The 22030-nt window shown below is 21.0% G+C and overlaps 1 protein-coding gene across 1 annotated transcript in view; it reads right to left on the minus strand.

The window, feature by feature from the left end:
• LOC122860899 (receptor-type tyrosine-protein phosphatase kappa) overlaps positions 1-22030 on the minus strand; it is a 39612-nt gene that overhangs the window by 10642 nt on the left and 6940 nt on the right. The gene's annotated exons all lie outside the window — the stretch shown is intronic.

The raw sequence follows: 22030 nt of genomic DNA on the forward strand, positions 1-22030 counted from the left end.
TTCCGTAAATTATTATTGTTTTAAAATATATAATATAATTATTGTTTTCTTTTTTTTTCTCTTATTATTATCATCGTTAACGTTATGTTAGCGTTAACTATACATCAAGATAATATTATTTAATAGTTATAACATTATTGCGTGTGAATAAACACTTGCTGTTTAGCAATATACTCATGCAAATAAAACTCCCTAATTTTTTCTTTTTGTTTTTTTTTTAACTAATAAAATACACACGTTATGGCTATGAAATTTTAATATTCAATGTACCATGTCAGTATCATGACAATCATATAAAAATAAAAAATAAAATTTACTAAATAAATTAATAAATAAGGAAGTATTTTAAAAATAAAAATATTTTTTTTAAAACTTTTTATGAAAAATGAAAAATAAATTAATGTACATATTTAATTAGCAAAAAATATATAATTAAAAAATATAAATTAAGTACTTTAATATTGAGATAATAATTTAATAAAAATAAATATGAAAAAAAAAAATTTAATATATTTTATACTTTTTTTATTTTTAATTAATACGAAATACTTGGAAAAATTTATTTTATAAAATTATTTGAGATAAATTTAAATAGAATATAAAATATATATTTTTTAATTTGATGAAAAAGTTAAACAAAATTTTAAGTTATTGAAAAAATTATTTCATAAAAATAATTGATATATTAATTTGTAGATTTCAAAAAAAAGAGAACCCATATTTCTTTGAATTTTTTATACATTTTATTTGATTTTTCATGAAATAAAAAAAAGATATTGTCAATATTTTAAATAAAGTATTCATTGAAATTGGTATTATACACACTGTACGTGTTTGAAATTTTGTTTCTTGTTACAATTAAACGCTATTGAAACACCCTGACCCACTTGGCAACGTTTTACAAATTCAAATGAGCTTTCTCATTTACTAAAAACAACCTAAAAACAAACGCATTTTAATAACAAGATTATTATTTGCAGTATATATTATTTATTTTATAATTTAAAAAAAAAAAAGGTAACATAAATACAGCATGTTACAGTGATTGATCACGTTTTACCCAAATCATCAAGAAAGTCTGAGAGAAAATTCTCCAGGGTGATGTTTCGTGATTGCAAACACAACAAAATAAAAAATAAATAACATTGAAAACCAAAGGCTTATAACGTGTTGTTGTAAAAAAAATAAAATAAAATGTTAAAAATAAAAAAAAAAGAGACCAGTGTGAGGTGATGAGGGTATCAGCTTGTGAAAAATAACTGATGAGTTTGAATATAGAAAAAAAAAAAAAATTTTCTTTGAAAAAGTGTAACGAGGCTGGAAAAATAAATTGATAAATATTATACAGAAAAAAAGGTAAATAAAAAATACAAAAATTTCTGGTCTTTCGTCGCGTTGTTAGGTCATTTAACTGTATATTTACGCAGCGTTGACTTTGAACCGAGGGTTAGGGAAGCACATTTGAAAAAGCGTAAAAGCCGCCTTGACATAGTTGTGCTTGGTAATATTCCAACACGTGTTTTTCATCAACGAAATCATCACTTTAATAATGTCATTGATGTTTTAATATTTAATCAAAAATAATTATTTTAAATCATTTAAATTATCCGGATTTTTTAAATATACTATTTTTATTTTTTTTTTTGTTGCAAGCTTGCAAATCATAGTTTAGAAAATAAATATTAAAAAAATTTTAATGATTATTCAAATTGAGGGAAATATCCTGAAAATATTGAAAAAATATCTGGTTATTTTTTGCTTTTTAATATTGTAAATCTAGCTGACGTTAATGGACAATTTTAAATAACGTTTTTTATATTTTTATTAAATTATTAATGGAGTTCTTTGTTATATTGAATACAAAGAAGAAAATTTAATATTAATATTTTAGTTTGAAAGATGTATTACAGAGCTTCATGATACTTGAAATAATTTTATTTTATATACATTAGGAAATACTTGCTGGGCTTGCAGTGTCTGTGAAATTTAATTCTCTTTTCTTCGTTACTTACAGTATTAAAATCATGAAAATATATGCAGTGTTTAAAACTTTGGTGCTTTTGTTATTTACAGTTTAGTAAATTTGTATTTTTTTTTTTTTTTTCATGATGGTTAATACAAATTTTGAAAAGTCAACGAGCTTTGAATCATTAATAAAACATGTTTTATGTTCATAAATTTAAACAAAAATAAATAAATAATTAAATGCATCATATTAAAATACTTGGGAATTTTTTTTTTTTTTTTTTCATAAAAGTTGTGTTGAGAGTTTGTGGTTTTTGTTAAATTAATGATTAATTAAAAAAGTTTTACTTATTAAAATACAAGTAAATTAATGAGACTAATCGCACAACAATATGAAAATTTTGTTTTTAATTTTCCCACGAAGAAAAAGCGTTGAAACAAAAAATAAAAATAAATAATGATTAGAAATTTTTGTCAATATTTAAATAATTATTATGAAAATATTGATCTAATTTTTTAAGAATAAATTTTGGAATATTTTAATAATAATAAAACAATAAATAAAGTCCAAAAGAAAAATTGAAAAAGTAAAAAAATTGGGAAAATAAAAATCAGGAAAAAAAATTTATTGACATGCATGGTCATCGAAAAAAGAAAAGCAATAATTCAAAACTTTGATAGTATTATTATTTTTATGATTGTTATTGTTATGAATTTTTTTGATACATGTCTGATTATAAAAGTTTTAAAGAAGAAAATTTCTTTTTTTTCCGAGAACTCGTTTCAATATGATTCAGCTTTTCTTAAGATATTTATTTAACTTTTTTTTTTTTTTTTTTCTCTCTTTTTATTCGCTTGTGGTTTGAGTATTTGCGTGGGTATACGACTCAGATCACCGGAAGTTAAAAAACAGAAAAAAAATAGAGGTATATGAAAATGGTATACGTAAAAAAAATTGGATTGAAAAAAAGTGAGAATAAAATAGAGGAGATTTTCATTATATAATAAGAAGATATTCGTTTTTGTCTATTTTTTATGGTAAATAATAATTTACTTCAAGAGAAAAATAATTTATTTGAATTTACATTTATTAGAGCCTTAAACAAGTGAATAAAAGGATCTGTCTAAAAATGATGAAATAGAATTTACATTAATTTTCCAAAATGACGAAACATTTTCAAAAAAAAGGAATTAAAAAAAATGTATATAAATATAAAATAGTTGTAATAAAGACAAAAAAAAAAATGAAAGATAACATGGTTATAAAATGCATTTTCATTTGTAATATTTCTGAGCAATGTATTTAATTATCTCATTTTATACTTTACATAAAAAAGCAAATTAAAATACAAAAAAAAAATAAAAATAAAAATAAAATTTATAGTTGAGTTTTGCACGTGACAGTTTACATTTCTTTTGAAAGGAAAAAAATAATAATAATATCGATAAAATGAAAATACATTAACTAGATGATTTCTAATTTTCATTCAATTTTTCTACGTAATAATAATGATGATGATAATGAATTTGTTGAATAATACAATCAGATATGTTGCAATAATTAGCTTGATAATAAAAATTTTAAATATCTAATTACTCAAGTATTTTATTGTTTTTTGTTGATTAACAAATATTCTGGGCAATGTCATAAAATAGATTAGCTAAACTAAAACTCCCTCGGTTTTATTGCCAGCAGTATAATACTGAAAAAAAAAATTTTTTAAAATAAAATAACCCAAAGTTGAATAAAACAAGAAATGCACCTGCCTCGCGTGCAAAAGGTTCAAGTCACGAGTTCATCTAGACATTTCAAATATTTCGTTTTTTATTTTCTCCTTATTTATTTTTTTATTTTTTTTTCTATTTCCTAGACTTTAGCTACTGTATTATTTACCCATTCGACACTGTGAAAAACATCAAGTAATAAAATTCCACAGCACCAACAAATTACTTGCCATTTTCTCAGCCATAGAAAATTGTTTTCTGTTTTTTATTATAAAAATATAAATGCTAAAACACGTGTGTATTTACAAAAAATTTAGAATGTCAGATATATATCAAAGTGTTGCCAAAAAGTATATACGCAAAAAATTTTTTGGCAAAGAAAAATTGTATTCTATATTCATAAAAAGAAAATAAAGATAATAATAATAAAAAAACGAAAGCAAGACAACTGGAAAAATCCATCTACTGTAAGAGAGTACATAATACATTATCCCGATCATAAAAATAATAAAAATGTAAGCTCTAGTTTTTATTTTTTATATAATATTTTCATATCAGTTATTATTTAATTTATTCTATTTTAATTTTTTTTGTCAAGTTCTTTTTTTTTGATAAAAATGTATGGGGTTGAATCAAACGATGGAGCTGTCATCCTCGTGAGCTTGCGTGCGACCTCATAAATTTTGATATACCTTGGGACTTGGTGGTGTTATATGCAAACTAGGCTAGCTGATACAACACCAACCTTATATTTTTTGATGCTAGAAATATTTTAACATTATATTATTGTTACTCGTTATTTCCGCAAACTGTCACAGTTTTTTTTTTTTTTTTAAAAAAACTCATTTTAGCAGGTTTAAATACTTTAGCAAATAAATTTTAAATATTTTAAATATTTAATATATATTATTTAGTTTGATAATTCAAGTATTCGTTGTAATGCACTTGTAATTTTTTTTATTATTTTCATTTATAATAGTTTCCTTTTTCAAATTCCATTCTTTAATTTTTATTAGACAAAAACTTTTATTTTTTCTTGGTAATTCAAATACCAATTGAAATATTTTATTGTATTGATATTTGAATGTCTCTTCAAATAACCCGTTTTATTACTAAACTTATAAATATATTTTATGAATTATTTTTCACTTTAAAATTTAAATCCTCAAAACTTTTTCTAGAATAATAAAAATTACAATAAAAAAAATTAAAATATACATATTATTCAAATATAAATCAATGATTTATTGCAAGCTCTATTATTTTTTTTTTTATAAATTCTGTACTGAATTTAGAAATAAAAGTTCTCGTATATTTCTTTTATTTTAAAATTCAATTGGAGCAGGTGGACGTGCCAGAGGCTGGTCGATTATTGGTTAACTATATGTGGTAAGCCACTCGTAAGAAAAAAATAAAAAAATACAAAACCAATAATAAAAATGAAACTAAATAATAATTACAGTTAAACTAATGCAAGTGCTAAAGCTAGAACATAGTATAAATGATGGCATTTGCTTAATTTTATTTAATTAAAATATCTGTAAATTATTTCGCAATAATTTCAAATTAATTCAACACTCAATGATTATAAATTGTTCAATGAAAAAATAAGTGCTTTTATACTTTTTTTTTGTAATGATGTTGACTTGATACATGCCATAGTTTTAGTTGTAATTCCTTTTGAAATTAAGGATGGACTTTAAGCTTCATAATTATGAAATATAACAGACTCTTTTGTTACTTTTCGAGTCTCAATATAACACCCTCAATAATACACTGTATTATTTAGTTTTATTTTTATATACCTATTTCTAAAAATAGCTCGGTAATTTATCCACAAAAAAATATCAAATAGAATTCTTGTTTTATTTATAAATAATTATTGAATTGAGAATTTATCATTTTAAACTGGTCCAATTGGAAATTTTAATTTATTTTTAATTCGTTAGAGTTGAGTTGATAACATCATTTATTATTCTTAATTTAATTTGTAATTTTTCTAAAAATATTTTTGTTAACCTTACATTCAATAATAATAATAATCAATCAAAATGAAATATCACCGAACAAAAATATCATTGACATTATCAATTTAATATTTTTATATAAAATATTTTTATTTCCATTTGAATTTTTCATTTTTGTATAAATAAAATAAACCTATATTTCAAAAATACAAGTACATCAAAGATCACTCATCCACAAAATAAACTACATAATAAAAAAAATAAATTTAAACTCATTTTTTTCTTTCAACCGCAATTTCAAAATATCGATATTTACAAAATTGAACGAGCTTATATAAATCATCAGCTAAAATCTATCATCAACTTTAAATTGGCACAGTAAAAAATGAAAATCAACTGAACAAATAAATTCAACCTAATAAAAAACAACAATTTCAATAATAATTTTAATAAACAAAAAATTAAAAAAGCTCAAATATTTTATTGTCATTTTCATTGTCAAATATAAAAAGTTTTTATTAAATTTGAGTGTATTTTATGTATTTTAAATAATGTTTTTCACATGATAATTAAATGAACATATATTAAATATTTTTATATACAAGTAGATTATTCAAAAGAATATTTATCTACACATAATAAAAAGCTCTATGTATTTTGTGACAATGTAAACAATAATCCTCAAACATTGTGGAAAAAAAAGAAAAAAAAATATTACAAGTACATAGATTAATCATCAGATAAAATGATAAAATTATTTTTATAAAAATTATATAATTAGTTTTTTCTTTTTTTAATGGTCAGATTAAAATCGATGTGACACACCAAGTGAAATTGGATCACACTTGGCGCCAACAACCCTCCAGTTGATCCAACAATTCTCTACTCTTGACACTGACACAAACTACTGTTATTCCATTACCTTTATAAAACATTATTATTATTATTATTTTCATTTCGAAAATATATCCAAACATATATTCTATAACAAATTCGAGTGGCTCATTCTAAAAAGCTTTTATCACCCATTGTTTCAACTCTTCTTTGGCGCCACTTTTATTTATTTTTTTTTTCCTTTTTTTTCTTTTTTTTCCCTTTTTCAAATATCTAGCCTTTGAAATTTACTATTTTTTATAGTATAATAAATTTTATAAAGAAAAAAAAACGAATAACTTTAATTTACTATATAAAAATTATTATTTATTTAATTTTTTTCATTTGAAGAATAATTGTTTGTTTGTTATTAATTTAATTAAAAATTTTTTATATTTAAAATAGTCATTATTAATTAGCAACTTAATTTTTATTTAAATAATATATATTAACTTGGAAAAGTTAATTTTTCTAACACTTTTTTTAGAGAAATAATTTAAGATAATATTGAGTAAGTATTTTTTATTTAATTATTTAATTTGTTATTTTAAATTTTTTTTAATGATTAAATTTTTAAGTATATTGAATTTTTAACTACATATATTTGTGGCTACAATATCGGAGTAACTATTCGTGTGGTTCATTAAGAATATCGATTGGAATATTACCCAGAGAGATCACAAGTGATGATAATTCTACACTTCATCCCCCAACACACACACATAAACGTACACCTCTTTGATCTTACTCACACATATTATCAAATAATTTATTATATTTTTACATCATTCTACTTTTTATGTCCTTTTTTTTTTCTCTATTTTTACCACCCTAAATATATTTTACCCACTATATAAACCAGGTCAAAGATCGTAAACTTTTGTCTATCATTTTTTTTTCTTTTATCTCATCTTTTTTTTTTTTTTCTTTCGCAATTTTTATGCCAATCAGAATTTTATTGAATTGATATGAATTTTCATATTTTCCTTTTTTTAATAATCCCTCTTATATTTATTTATTTATATTTTTTTTCCTTTTTGTTTTATGATGATGATTTAGTAAGTTTTTTCTTTTGTAAATGACGAATAGATAGAAAAAAAATCATATAGACAAAGCCTTTTTCATTTTTAGGGAATGATAGGGTGAGTTAAATTTAACCAGACAAATAGGATCTTATTTTTGTCCTTTGTCGTTGTATTTGTACAGACAGAGTTTTCTTTTTATCGATCAGACGTACTTGGCCAAACTGCTAATGCCAAAGGACCCACCCCCAATGACCCAAATTTTCCTACTCGTTGCTTCGTAAATCCCATTCAATGTTGTTAAAAACATCTCTATTGTCTATCCAATTTTTTTTCATTTTTACTTTTCAGATTTTACCATTTTTTATAAATATATATTTATTTTTATTTTATTATTTTTTTCTTTTCAGCACTTGTTATATACAAATCCCAATTACGAATCTCCAGAGTTTGCACATTTTTCTCTTTGTACTATTTTTTTTTTAAACATTGATTTTATTGTTTTTTATTATTATTTGTTTGTCGTTGTTATTTGTTTTTTTTTTTTAGCAACGTCAGCAAAACCTGAAGTGTCTCTCAAACTAAAACTGATCCAATCATATATTTATATGTCAAAAAGATTTTTTATATATGTGCTTTGTATTTTCTTATTTTAAAATTGGCGGGATGATCAGTTTTGAAATTGCCAATTAGATAAATTTACAAGAGTTATTAAAAATAATAAACAATGAAATTCATAAAGTTATAATTTGAAAAAAAATATACAACAAGCTTGTATGTCTAAACAAAATTCAAATGAAAATATTTTAAAAAAGTTTTCATGTATTCTGTACAATTTTTCAATTACCATATATTATGATTATTATTATTATTTTTTTTTTATGATAAAATGAATGAATTGGCAAAAAAATATGGTAAAATTTTTACCACTGAAGACTTTTTTTTTTGGATAAAGAGAACAATGTTTTAGTTGAATAAAAAGTTTTTTAAAAAATGAATGAAAAGTGGAAAATAAGTTTAAAGTACAAAGCTCATAGATAAAATTAAAAAAATGAAAATATATATTAATAAAATAAAATAAACAATATGTATAAATAAATAAAAAAAAAAGCAGAAAAAAAAATCAAAGGACAAAGATGAAAAGAAAATTCATGAATATTTATTTTTTTATTTTTTTTATTTTTATTTGAAAATACTTATATATTTCGGTGATTTTTATATTTTTATTTTGTTTATTTAGAGTTCCTTGGCTATATGAATGAATATAAAAAACAGGAAAAATAATAATCTTCTATATAAAAGGAAAAACGATTTCAAATAAAATTTCATCGAGAATGAAAAACAAAATAAAAAATAAAAAGACAAGATGTATCTCTCATCCTTAATTATTATTGTCGTTGTTAATATTTTTTATTCTGACATTTTAAATGTATTTATTATTATTGAAATAATGTTTATTTTTTAAACAACATGAAAATATATATAAAAATACTTAACGACTTTAAAATGACATAAAAAAAATTTGAATAATATTTTCAAAATACGTGGGTTTTTCGTATCAAATGATATTTACTCATTTTTTTTAACGACATCCTGTTGTGTTTGTCGAGAATTCAATAAATATATAAATTTTTTGTAAAATTAAAATGTTTATTTTGAATTTTAAATTAATTTTAAGCCTTTTTTTTCACTATCGATTTAATTTTTATCACAAAAAATAATCTAACTTGAAATTTATCACAAAATGATATTTAAAATTCAAATTTTATTGTTATTTTTAATAAAAAAATATTTCAAGTAAAATAATAATTAATTTGTAGTGGTTCAAGTATGACTAACATGCATGATAATAATTGTATGACTACAGTAATTTTTGAATAAATATACAAAGCAGATATTTAAATATATTTTTAGCTCAAAAAATTTACAGATGTACAAACTTATTGCAGCTATATATTTACTCTGATACATTCCTGCCAATTGAAGTGTCCAAAAGTGGATAATAATAATTTTAAAATATCCAGAACAACTGTGATATATTAACACGAAAAAAAAAAAATATTAAAAAAATAAATTAACTCGGTAATACAGTCAAATTCAAAATGAATTTTATTTTCCTTCATTATATACACTTGATTTTTTTTTATTTTATTTATTCATGTTTTTCCAATTATTTTCTCCTTTTTTTTTTCAATTTACAATATGATTTATTGCGGTTTTGAATTTTTTTTCTTTTTCAGTTTCCAGGTGCTTTTATTGATCTAATATTTATCACATGATCGCACAAACTATATACATATTACTTTTTTCTTTTTTTTGTAAACCATGGTAAATATAAAATTATTAAATTCCTTTTTTATAAAAAATATTCAAATTGATTTATTAGTAGTAATATATATAATAAAAAATTATGAAAATAGTTTTGCTGTAATAAAAATCATTTGAATAATAATAAAAATATTATACACGACATTGTATGATTAATGATGATGACTCAATTAATTATTTTTCCATCAAATAAACTGTATAATAATATGAAAATACGAATAACGCTGTATTTTTTTGTTATAAAAAACAAATATTAATATTTTTTGTTTATTAAAAATATTATTGTATATTATTTAAGCGTCATTTTAAAATGTAAAATATAAATTTTTCGAATACTTTTAAATTTCAGGGTAATCTAAATCAGTATAAAATATTATTTTTTGAGTTGTAAAAAAATTTTCACACTGGCAAATGAACATATAACAATTCATCTTAGCTATCAAAACAACTGTGGAATTTTCAATTTTATATATTTCATCGAGACATGTGATAAATCACGTTGAAGTAACTATTTATTATTATTTCTTTATTATTTTATATTTCCATGATGAAAAATGAAAATTGAAATGAAAAATAAAAATCAAAGCATTGAAACGTGATTCACATAATGATGGTGAATAAAATCGATAAATGCATTATTTTGATGATGGCCTTTAAAGCAAGCTGCAAGGAAAATACAATTATCGTTTTATCAAGTCGACCTCGAGATAGATTTCTTGTCTCGTTGATTATTTTGCCCTCAAGCATATTATATTTTCCACTATGATAGACATTTATCTACCAATCTTATTATTCATCAACAATTGAATTCTTTGAGCTGCCATTTCTCAGGCATTTAAATTATTTTTTTTTTTATTTTTCAAATGAGTCTATTAATATTTCTATTAAAAAATATATTCATCATTTATTTTTATTTATTTATCATGAAAAATAAATATTTTATAATTGAATAATTTATATTATTTGTCAATTTATTTTATTTATTTAAAATCATATTAAAAATTAATTTATCTTTCTATTTTTTAATTCACATAAACTTATATTAAATCTATCATTAAAAAAAATAAATTTATAACAAAAATTTAATAATAATATTATTCAACAAATACATATTATTATTTTTATAATTTAAAAACTTTTTTTTTTTTTATTTTTCAACTGTAAAAATAATTTTTTTTCCATCAACTTTAAAAACAACAAATTTTGTAACTTTGAAAAAAAAGTTTATTTTTAACGTGAGCGTGTATATGGATTTTTTTTTTTTTTTTTGAATGATATACATAATATTTCTTTGTTTAAATTTTTTCATTCATCAGTCGTCTGGTTGTTTATAAATAAATACCAAAGCAATGAATTGGCAATGACAAACAACGAGGCCAACTGAGACGAAAGAGCAAGATTTTATTGGCACGAATCCTTCATGTATATTTTTTTTTTTTATTTAAATATTATTCCTATATATTGTATATATCCAATCTTTATTTATTACGTTTATAAAAATGCGTATATCAAATATATTTCCTTATTTTTTTCATTGGGAAATTAAACACTTGCTGTCAACCGGAAATGATGTTTGTCAATTTCATCATTTATTTAAGATACATTTGCGTGATTTAAAAACATATATGTAAACTTATATTTGCGTTATCTATCAACATTGAGAATATCAAATACTTCAAGATATATTTTGAAAATATAAAATTTTTATATTATCCGTACACATGAATGTAATTGACACGCAACATGTACATATTTTTTAAATAAAAATAATCACTAAAAAATTTGCTAAACTTGTCTTTTAATATTTTTAGTTCCTTGAAATGATATTTAAATTTGCTTCAGGGTCATGTGTCGTCATTTCATCAAGGCATTTATAAAATTAAAAGAGAAAAATAATTTCCCAACGAAGTTTTTTTTTTTAAATAAATTGTACTTTTTTTTTTTTTTAAAAGCCATTTTTGAAGAATTAAATGTTCCTTTATGAACTTTTTTCATCAGTTTTTTTCACCACAATATTTTGCTTTGATGTTTTTTAAACTTTTTGTATTTATTTGTTTGTAATATTTACTTGAAAAGCTTATTAATTTTTTTGTAAATTTATTGAGCTTTTATATTTCATCATAAAAATCGACAAATGCCTCGATAAGCTTTCGTGCTTAAAATTTCGTATCGATAAAATTTTGATTTATATTAAACATCAATAATTTGATAAATACAAAAATGTCATGTACATATAAATCAACATTTTTCATTGATAACTGCCATGATCAGACAAAATAAATAGTAATAAAAAAATTGAATAGAAAAATAAATAAATAAAGTCAAATTGTCAAATAATGTTTTTCGTTTTCCTTTGATAAATATCTCCTTCAAAAAATACAAACAAAAAATATTTATATTTATAATCAATACACCTACAAAGAAACAACATAATTAAGAAAAAAATAGAAAAAAAAAAATTGGAAAAACGCTAATGTGGTAAATAGTAAAAAATTCATTAGAAAAATAATAAAAATAAACAAAAAAAAAACGAAATATGTCATTACAATTCATTCACTTGTTTACAAGAATGACGTTAACCAAATTCACCCTAAATTTTATCAAACTACCTCTTAATGACATACGTGACAATTCCTTTTTTTTTTTATTTTTCCTTGTATTTTTTTTTATACTTGTATAAATAAGTATTCGATGAAATAAAAATTCACGACATTAATTTTCCGAGTTAATAAAACAATGATAAATTAAAGTAAAAAAAATATAAAAATAAATTAATATAATTGCTATACGAAAATCTATTTGTACTTTCAATACATTCACCTTTTTTTTTTTGAACTCTACCCTATTTCAATTTGTGTCTTTAGTCTCCAGCTTGGTACTTTTCCACACTACTAAAAATCAATCGAAATCTATTTTTAATTCAAAACGTTTCGTTCCTTCAAAGTGACTGTTGGATGGCTATGTACATTTTCAATACATTGATAAAGAAAATAAATAAATAAATATAAAAAAAAAAAAATGTTTAAATGACTCTCTCGAGGTTCTTGCTCTATCGATCCTTTCAAGCATACTTAAAATAAAACAAACTATACTGTAATTTTTTTTTTTTTTTTTTTTCATAAATTATTTAATTTGTAACACTTTAAAAAAAAGAAAAACTACACACAAGGTATATTTACATTTAATTAAATAATTTAATTAAAAGTTGAAAATAAAAAAAAAAAGAATAATTGTATATAATTAAATAAATTTGTTGTTAAATTAAATAATATTATAATATTAAATTTTTAATTATTATACAAGTAGTTTTTATAATTTTTCTTCAGTTTTATTATTATGTAATTTTATGTATTTATTATTTTGATTTATACAAGTTAATAATTAGTTTTTTGAATTATAATTTTATTCATTTTATTCATTATATTCATGTCAAGTACAGATAGTTAGAAATAAACTAAACTTGGACAAGTTTAAGTATTTCAAGAGTGGAAAAATAAAGAAAATTTAATGTCTATCTTTCATATATAGGAAAATTTTAAGTACTTCAAAGTTAGCTTGACAACAAGTTGAAACTTTAAAGACAGATAAGTATCTTGATGAGTCTAGACACTTTTAAAAAACTAATATCATGATAATATTGTTAAAATTATAATTTTCAAATAAGCAAACGATAAATAATTTCAATAAAAATATAAAATTCAATTTTTTTAATGACATAATAAAGCTGTTGTATTTAAAAATTATAGAGCTTTTATAATAAACAACAAACAACTAAAAATAATATATAAATATTTTTATTTCTTTTAATTTTTTTATAGAATCAATTGTCAAAATAAATCAATAATTCATTATTTTTTTTTGTTTGTAATTTGTAAACAAAATTACTAACAAAAAATAAAAAAAAAATTATATTAAATTAAATTAATTAAACACATAGAAAAACTGTAATGTTTTCTAAAATTATAGAGCTTTTCTAATGAGTAAAAAAAAAGTGACAATAATTACAGGAAAAAAATCATATATATTTTTTGTTTGTATATAATACAAATTAAGGACATGATAAAAAAAAAGCCAGGAAAGCTAGTTGCCTTTCAATTTGATCTTACTAGGTCATGAATTCACTCCCACTGTGTATCTAATAAAGTCAATTGCATATTCCTCTATCTCACAGTGCCTCAATCAATCCATCTAACATGTGGATTTTTAATAAAATTCTATAAATCAACAACGAGGTCATATACACATCAATAATAAAAATAAAAAATATTCAACAAAAATATTTTTACATTTATGAATCATCGATAAAACATCAAAGAATATATATAATAATAATAAGTATAATTTAAATATTTATATTTCATGATAAATTGATTAACCTGTGAAAATAATAATTTATAAATAAAATTTTATAAATAAATTTTATATTTAAATAATTTTATTAGTAAAAATTTAAAAACTTATTTTTAACTTTTAATTATATAAAAATACTTTAATAATATTTTGAATTGATTAAAAAATCAAAACAATGCTTTTAATTATTGAAAATTTGATGAACCAATTAATCTTGAATACTGTTGCAGTGATTGGGGTTTACATTTGAATCAGTTCATTGAATAATATAAATTTACTGATATAATAATGTATTATAAAATGGAATGTATGTACTGGTAGATAGATGTGTATGAGCTGATTGAAAATGTGGAATGCATCATTTGGTACTTAATGTTGTAGAGGTGCCAGGACAAGAGGTAACAATGAAAAAGACTGGGATAGTTAAACTGTGGTATGTCATTACAGAGCAGATAATGCTGAGAGAGCTTTCGAGTTTTGCTATATACCAGCTCATACATAATGACCTTATTTCAATTAAATACACTTGTATAAACCCTTCCTGATTGTTATCAAATTCATTATCTAATTTGTCAAAAAATAAATAATTAAATGAAATCAAATTTTACTAGTTAAAATTGTTATTTTAAAATTTGTTTTTATAATTATAAATTATAGAAATTTTAATCGTTAAAATAGTTGTATTTATTTTGTGTTTAATTATTATTAAAAAAATTAATTAAATTAGTTAAAATTAAAATTTTAATTTGTATAATTGTGATTAATAATAATTTTATTAATAAAATGAAATTAATTTTAATTTTAACAATTATATTTTATTTTTAAAGAATTTATTTTCCATTTTTTTTTTTCATTTATTTTAGTTTAATTAAATTTACGTTACACGTGTGTGACAACATCTTGTGTTCAAATAACGAGAAAATATATAATGAAAAAAAAAAAAAAAAAAATTCTTTTATAAATATATCAAACATTAGTTTAGGTTATTTATTTTTGAAATAATAAATTTCTTTTTTTATTCATTGAATCACGAAAGTACTGAGCAAGTGGAATAAAAAAAGTTTATAAATATATTTAGTAAAAAAAAAAATTAAAACATTAATAAACGATGAACAAAAAAGTCACTCGATATTCTACTTGAAATTTATTTGAAGAATAGTATGTCTTTGAGGTACTCAATACTATTGAAAAGAATTTTTTTTTTCTATATATTTTAGCTATTATAGGCACTTTTTAGCTGATAATAATTTCTTTTGTTCACTCAAATATGAACAGGAAATAAAATTTGACAATTGATATTTCCCTCATATATAGAAAAAACTGAAATGAAAAAAATATTTTTTCTTTGTCTGACATATCAACTGTCGTACTACTTTCTATATAAAACTAATTTCCAAAAAAATGCAAAAAATTGAATTATCCAACAAATAAGCTAGAAAATTAACCAACTCATTAAAACTTTTTTAACACACATGTATTTTTTTTTTTCTATTTCTTTTTAATTTAATATGAAGTTTATATATTTTTTATTTTGAGAGTACACTGACCTTTCAATTTAACACTCAACATTTTTTTACAATGTTAAAACTTTTTTATCTTTTTCTGCCTTTGACAGTAAGCTCCTCCATTGCCGATAGCATTTCACATTTTTTTTTTTATTTTTTTTCATTTCACTCTTTCGTTTTGTTTTTCTCATTTACCATTTTCCTTTTTTCCCGATAGTTCAACTAAATCTCCTCCATTTTTACTATCCTCACGTTTTTTTTTTTTTTTTTTTTTCTTTTAAACCTTTTACTTTTCTTTATCGACTAAGCTTGACTCTTTTTTTTTTAACTTTTTTATTTTTCTTACTCAAGCCAATCGATAAATCTCTATTTCTCAGACATTATATATATATATTTTTTTTTTTTTCTTTTCAATTCTTTTTCACCTCACGTAACTATCAAACTTTGAACATTTATCTTTCATGATTTCTCAAGTGCTTATATTAAAATTAATAAATCAACTAATGTATATATTTTCCTTTTTGCTATTTTATTTATTTGTTTATAAATATCTAAAAATTTATAATTGATTTTTAATGAAAATAAAGATCAAAGCTAAATTAAAAATATAAAACTATTTAATTTGATTTTATAGATGCATAGGTGTATTACGAAATTAATTAACAGTTGAGAAAATGTGATAGGATGAATCTAGGGGTTAAATATGGGCGAATGAAAAGTGGGAGGGAAGGGGGTGATGGGAGGACAAAGTGAAGGGTTGTGGTTTTAAACCACTCGATATTAAGTCTCTAAGATTCTCAAGTTTCTCATGACACCACAAGTTTCAAGTATCGCTTTTATTTTTTTTTTTTTAACTATATCTTTACTCTCTCATTTTGTACTCGGTTTTCTTAACCTTTTTATTTTACACGTCTTACTTTTTAATCTGACCTTCTTGATATTTGTATGTACTTGAAAAAAAAATAATACTTTTATATTATTCTTGCAGTTTTTTAAATTCGGTATATTCATTTTAAACCATCAGATTAATAAATATTCATAAATTTAATATTTATTCGAATATAAAAAAAGGAAAAGACAAAAAAATTAAATATTGAATTTTAATAAATAATATCGATTGATTCAAAACTAATGTATATAAAAATTGAAAATTAAATTTAGTTAACAATAAATTTTAAACTAAAATACCAATTTTAATTATTTTTATATAATTTATTTATTTATATTTGCTTGTTGATATTTTAAAAATAAAATTTGAATTTAAAGTGAAATCGGTCAACCTGACAATGCAACCAAATACTCTAGGAATTCATTTATTGAATTTAAATGAAAAAAAAAATATATTGTCAGGATGTTGTCAACCGTGTAAAAAAATGTATCACAAATTTTTCAAGACCTGGAATTTACATTGAAAAAAAATTATTAAATAACTGAACAAATAAATAGACAAAAATAATAAAAATATTTTTGTTAATTTTAATAATTTAAATAAATACAAAAAAAAAAAAAAAATGACTAAACTTTGACTAATAAATAATATAATAAAGAGAACATAATAAATTTAAAAAAATAATGATACGTGCTTTAATTACAAGAGGTAAAAAAGATTAGAGTTATGAATAGAGGAAGTTGATAGTGCAAAAGAGGGTGGAAGTATAAAAAGGGGGTAGCAAACAATAGGTTTGATCGTGATACAGTCAAAGAGTAAAAGTAAAATGTTTGTGTGTGTCTTGATGTATTTGTGTGTGTGTGTTGAAATTGCTATAGTGAAACAGCTTGATTCGACAAAGTAACTCCTCTTTGATGGGAAGCTTTTGCTATATCGAAACTCTAACTCTACAATTGTAGAAATAAATAAATATATATAGAATCGTGACTTGAAACGATAAGAATTCTTCATGTCACTTGTATCATCTCATATCAGCCATATTTATTTTTTCATTTATTTTTTCATTTTTTCTATTTAAAAATATATATATTTGATATTATCTAACACTGTTATTTTTTTTTTTTTCTTTTTTCATCTATTATTTTTTGCTCTTTCCAATAAAACGATATTATCAATTTTTTTTCAAGTCATTCATTTAGAAACAATTGTTGTATTTATATTTCATTTTTACAAAACAAAAAGTAAATTAAATAAATTATTTTAAAGATAAAAAGTTTTAATATAATTTTTTTATTTTTAAAATATTAAATCCAACTGAGGTATTATTAAAATATTTAATTGGAGATTAAATATTTTTTATGTGGTGTTAGTAAAACACATGATTAAATCTATTTTCATGGATTTAACTATTTGATGGTTAATTTGAATTGAATCAAAAGCTTTTTAAAGTAGCATAGTGAAATAATTTATTTGACTCGTTTGAATTTATACAGAAAAAAAAAAGTAAAAATAAAATATAAATACTCTTTTGAATATGCATTATTGAATTCAACAATTATACACTTTTATAAATAGAATAACATCTTTTTTTTATTTCTTTTATTTTTTATTTTTTGTATCTGTTTTATAAAGATGATAGCTTTTTTTTTTTTACATGATAATTTTGTCTTTGTAAAAAGTGTTGGAAAAATAATAAAAAAAAAAAAAGATGAAGAGGAAATTTGAGGGGTTATGTAATAAGCCAGAGCCAATATAGCCAAGTGTATTATTGGTTGGCATTAATTTACCAATAAGGATCACAAAACTATCATCGTGAGATAGGAAGAGACTGTGAAAGTGGATAATCCGATTTGCTGGTATCATTAAAACTTATTGATTCATTGGTAATAAAGAAAAATAAAAAAATTACATTTAAAAATTACACAAGTACTACACAGCAGCTAAATGAAATTGTACTTGTTGCAAATAAAGCTTGATGAATAATATTTAATTGCTTAATAATAAAATGATTGATATTAATTTTTAATCAATTTTTTTTATCCAATAGTGAGAAGCCTTTTTTCTCTATCAAATATTATTAATAATAAATTTTTATTTATTTATTTATTTATTTATTTATTCGGGATGAATTTAGATGGAATTTTAAATCAACCGATTTATGATTGAGGTAAAAAATAAATAAAAAGAAAAGAATTGTGAGTGGATCGATTCAAAATTCAGAGCAGAGATTCGTGTGGTTTTATCCCAGAAAACGTGTATATAAGTCTCATACAAGGGGTGTGGTTTCTTGTGGTAATGGCGATGAAAGGTATAAAATCTGGAACTAGTCAATATCATCAGTCAAGCCTTCGTTTATTGCTAGTACAGTTGAAAGCTTTTATGATAATGCTTTAAACAGATGATTACTTGTTTTTTCTTTTTCACACCTTAATATATTAAAAGCCAAATGTTTATTTTGAATTTAAAATTCATTTTTTTTTTTTTTTTTAAATAATCATATCTATTTTATCCTAAAAACCTGAATAATTTTAGAATTATTTTTTTTTTATTTTTTTTTTTTTAGATATTATGAATCAACCCGACAATTCAAAAATTTTAAAATACTATTTATTGACCTAGTTTTTATCAATTTATTTCTTTAAATTATTGTAAACGTTTTAAATTATTCTAGTAATTTTTTTTTTAAATATTAATATGTTTTTTTAATAGTGAAAAAATATTACAAGGATAGTGTTTTTTTTTTTTAATAATTGTTTGATGAATATCTGGTTTATCATGGAATGAAATAAAAAAAAAAAAACATTGACAGATTTCAATTTCAAAAACACAGACATGAAACTCTACAATTGCGCAATTTAATCATAAAATTAAATAAAATTCTCGATTGGGTTTCGTTTTTCATTTACCACAGCAAATGAGGCATCTTCTATTTTTTATTTTATTGTCTCATTTTATTTTTATTGCCTAATCGCAATCTAAAAAAATTTAAAACGTATTGTTTTTTTTATTCTTCATACACCGTTTATTTTAAAAAAGTTTCAAACGATGAAAGAAATGGCTGGGATTATTCTATAAGATGAATGAGGGCTTATCCATTTATTTTTTGTGTAAAATATTTCGCAAAATGAAATGCTTTGCTATTTTCTTTTATCGTCAACGTACATTATTTATTTATATTATTTCAAGTTTTAAAATGAAAAAAATTAATAATGTCTAAATAAAAATGGAGCTTTTTTTTTCAATTCAAATATTCTAAAGTGATAGTAATAATTATTTAGAAAATTTAAAAGATCAAAAATTATAAATCAACTTTTTATTTATTTACCTTTTTAATTTTTCAACGTATTTTTTAAATATAAAAGGTGGATTTTTTATGAAAGAGTGTTTTAATACTTGAAATTTCATTAAAGTACATTCAGTACAAGTAAAGCTTGCAAGTCGAAAGTTCAAATATGTTAAATCACAAAATTCAAAGTCTTTGTCGCTTTGCCAATTCGCTTGGTCAATTACAAAATTGTCGTGACTCATTTCAACTATGAAAATGACAATTGCTTTGTCAAGTAATTTGCCAGCTTTATTGTAATAATTTACTGATACAAAAATTGAAAAAAAAAATATCCCAGAATCAATATTTATAAATAGAATGTAATTAAAAAAAAAAAAACTAAACAAAAATTTAAATATTCAAATACAAAATAAGCAGTTTTTTTTTGTTTATAAATGGATATAAATTTCGATCAAAATGATAGAACAACTTTTATCGTCGTTATGGTTATTATCATAAAAAAATTTTCAACGACAAACTTCTCAACTTGTCATTAAGTTATTTTAAAAAAAAGCAATAAATAGTGTAAATTTTTCTTCTACATTTATCCACCATTACGAAATAAAAAAAAAAAGAGTCATAAAAATATGGAGGAGTAAAAAAATGTTGAGAATTTTTGAAAAATAAATAGAAAAAAAAATGAATAAATAATTCTGAATGTTTAAAATATTTAACGACATTAAAAAAACCTTGTAATATTTTTAGTAGTGTGAATCAACGTTGAAATATGAATAAAAAAAAAAAGTTGAATGAAATGAAGAAAATAATCATGTAAAAAAAAATATAATAGTTGAGTCAGTAAAACCAAATAATTTGTGTCAAGATCAGAGTCAAATTTCATGATTTAAAAAGTGATGGATTAATTTTTTCAAAAACTAAAAGAAACAAAGAGATGTGTATTAGTGTATATGTAATTTTTTCTAAATATTTAAATACTAAAATAACATAAAAAAAATTAAAAAATCATTTGAAGGACTCTCAATTCATCCCTGGTAATTGTTGATTACGAAAAAAAATTATTTGTTTATCTTGTTCAGTCAAATTATTTTTTTTTATTTGTTAAAAACATTATCGAAAATATCTATTAACTTTTTTAAATAATATTTTTGTATTATTCACAAATCCTATTCTATTTACTCTAAAATAAAAAAAACTGCTTTAAAACTTTTAACTTGATATTTAAATTTTCGTTTGTAATTAATTAATTTATAAATACAATAGAAGAAAAAAAATAACTTCTCGTTATTTAATTTTCTATTTCAATTTATTTTTCTATTCTTCAATTATTTTTTTAACCCGGAAAATTCTTTCACTATGAAAAAATGAAAGCTTGAAAATTACATTGAATTTTCATGGTTAAAAAAATGAGAATACATTTTTTTTTTTTCATATAAAAATAAATAATAAAATTGTCTGTTTGATAGTGAAAAATTTGCATAACAAAATTATTTAATCGAAGGATTTTTTTTCATTTTTGGAGCTGAATAAATATTGAATTTCAAATATACAATATTAGATTGGTTTACCAAAATCAAAGAGGCAATTATAAAAATTAATAAAACCATGTAAATAAAATTATTTGAGAGATAAAATAAACACTAAGTTGAATAATTTACGTGGGACGAGAATAGTAAATATTGATAAATAGTTGACATGATATGTTGTCAACTGATTTATTTATCAAAGGGTAGTTAAAGTCATTTTAAATAGAATTTAATTATTTTTTTATGGTTTTTAAAATAACAAGCTAGTCGCTCAAATTAGAATAGTTGAAAAAAAATTCATATCATGAATATTAATGCTATAAAATCGATGCCAATTTTTTTTCTCGTAAATTTCATTATTATTATATTTTTTTTGCGTTTATGGTTTGTTATTATTTCCCAATTCAAAAGAGGAAAAAAAAACGAAGAAATATCAAATTTGGAATTTCAAATAATAAAAATAAATAAAACCAATAGTTTTTTTTTATTTTAATGAACAAAATTATTTTTTTTTTATATTATTCAATGCCTCGTTGTGTAATACCATGTAAATTGATATCAAAAAAAAATATTTTTCAATAAAAATTGATTTTTAAT

This window comes from Aphidius gifuensis, linkage group LG1, assembly GCF_014905175.1.
Source record: "Aphidius gifuensis isolate YNYX2018 linkage group LG1, ASM1490517v1, whole genome shotgun sequence".
Classification (NCBI taxonomy): domain Eukaryota; kingdom Metazoa; phylum Arthropoda; class Insecta; order Hymenoptera; family Braconidae; genus Aphidius; species Aphidius gifuensis.